Genomic DNA, 2,601 nt, shown 5'->3' with positions numbered 1-2,601 from the left:
CCCCCCCCGGCGGCCTGGAAAAGGGACGAGAGAAAGAGCCGAGCCTCCTCCAGCAGCGCGCATGCGCAGAAGCGACAGCTACGACCACAGACCCGGCGCGCCGATTGTGTGGGTGTGTGTGTGTTTTTTTTCGCACGCCGGCTGGTGGCGTCATCCGGGCGCGACGCCGCCTGCGCAAGCGTGGTGGCAGGCTTGCGTTCGGCCGGGAGGTGCTGCGGCGCATGCGCAGCGCGATGCTAGGGCTGTACCTGCGGGGGAGGGACCGGTCCCTGGCTGTGCTCCTGACATAAGCCCAAAGGCCTTCTTCTGGCCTTGGTGGGGGCAGTGCAAGGCAGGTTCCCCCACTACTCCCCCGCATCCTCCTCCTCCTCTCTCCCCTCTTTCTCCTCTTCTTCCGCCCACACCAAGCATAAGCTGCTTACTTTCATCATCCAAAAAAAATAAAAAGCTTACTTCCATCACCAAGGGCATCCAGAGCTGATCCCTGCCCTGGCTCGCAAGCTGCCAGCTCCTACCTCATCCCCCTGGGTCCCTCATGCCTTAAATGCTGGGCTGCTTTCACACATGGGAGAAGCCCCCCCATGAACAGCCTCCTCAGCCTTCAAATTCTTTCTTGAAACAGTCACAGCAGAGGAAGAGGCCCAAGAAGATGGACAATCCCAACTCACCCATTTACTGTTGGTCTGCTGGGACTTCAAATAACATTGACCACCAATTCGTGCAATCCACAGCCTTACACACATGAAACGTTGGAACCCTTGAGGAAAATAAATCCTGTGTGAGCGTAGAGTGCCTTTGGTTCCCATCCTTGACAGCGTGGTAGCAGCCTCTAACATATATCTTGGGCAGTCAGCCAATAACTTCTGAAAAAAAATGTGTTGTAACATAACCCAAACTCAGCAGAACAGAATTCTCTTAAGAGCTCACCAATCCTAGTTCTAAGGCTCCTTTTGTTCCCAGGGTCAGGACAGAAGTCCCAGATCTTTTCTCTCCAAGGTTTATCAACTGCCATCTCGTTCTGCCTTTTCTTCAATGGAAGGAAAGAATAAATTCCAAGCCTCTTCTTCCCAGGGCTTAAATAAATCTTTGACCCACTTATTTTCACAAGGAAGAAAGTGGAACAATCTCAAGATCTCAAAAATCTCATCAGGTTTTAAATACGGGTTGGTTTTCCTTCCCCTGAAATGGGTATAACACATCCCCCACACACTTAAAAGAAACAAAACTAAGCTTACATGTGCATATCAAATATCTTCTCTGTGGGTAGCTGTCTTCCCTCAGTGCAGCTTCTTGACTGTCCAGTCATCACTTTTTCCTTTCTAAATGCTCCAGGCTGACTTCCTTGGCTACAGGTACTTTTTTATTCCAGTCAGTTGATCTTTGTTTCAAAACTAGACACTTCCTCACTAAGTCACCCTCTTGTTTCTAGCAGACTCCAAATACACAGCGTAGATTCATTATATTGGGCCACCTTTCTAGATTTTAAATTGCATGCTGTTATAAAGTCAAGAATAAAGATTCACTTCTTAATTTGATGAACAATTTTTCTTCTAAATTTGCAGATTTAGAAGAAAACTTTGGGCCCAGTGAGGACTGGAAAAACTTCCTTGAATCCATAAAAAGGGGAACTCTCTCCACTGTTAGAACTTCTAAAGTCAAAGGGAAAAACTCCCACTAAAAAAGTGTTCATTATATGTGGCAATTCAACTGTGTGAAGTGTTATATAGAGTTTCATAAAAGATTTCATAAATGTCCATCATTCTGAGGTCTAGGATGTTGCAAGGAAAATTAAATTTGGTCATGTCAAGTTGACTGAACTCCCAGAAGCCTTTTCGAGATGATTCAGATTTGGTAATGATTGTGGCCTGAAGCGAACCACATTAAAATGCTGACTGCGCATTTAGTACAGAACAATAGGACTATACCGTGGTGACCACTGGGACTAATTAAATGTAAGAACAGGAAACATAACAGGAAAATATATCAAGTGTGTAAGGATATGCTATTGTCTAACTTAGAATCTATTGGTTAAAATATTATAATCTGCTTAGCTAGCATTAATGATGGTGACATCACTAAAGGGTTAAGTAGCCTAAGCAAGTGAAGTTGTAGCAGAAAGCCCCCTTTTCCTCTTGCCTGCATTTGCTTTCCCCTCTTTGGATATGTTTCTCCTCTTCTACCTTTTCTTCCTTCCTCTTTCTTTCACTATAAGATAAGGAATTGTGTTTTAAAGTTTGTATGCGTGCATTTTGTATCTCCCCTTGTATCTTGGTATTTTTTATCTATTTGTATACCATGGCATTACTCTTGTAGCTTATATTTTATACTCTTCACCTTTTAACTAAATGTGTTTTAGTTTTAGAAGGACGTTATATACTGTAACAATGTTAACAAGGACAGGAATTAAACCCCCGCTTCCCTGTATCAGGCGGGCCCCTGAAAGAGTGAGTGAATCAGTGATTGAATGCGTAACAGTAGCAGGCTTCAGTAACAAGCGATAATTAACACCTACGGAAACCGCAGATCAGCCAATGGAAGAAATCAATACAAGACCATGTAGCAACGGAGAATTCTCTAAACTTCACTGTTCAAGGGCTAGAA

The sequence above is a fragment of the Alligator sinensis genome, unplaced genomic scaffold (genome assembly GCF_000455745.1).
Source record: "Alligator sinensis unplaced genomic scaffold, ASM45574v1 scaffold392_1, whole genome shotgun sequence".
NCBI classification, from domain to species: domain Eukaryota; kingdom Metazoa; phylum Chordata; order Crocodylia; family Alligatoridae; genus Alligator; species Alligator sinensis.
The sequence above is the reverse complement of the archived record's forward strand: the minus strand, read 5'-3'. Positions refer to the sequence as shown.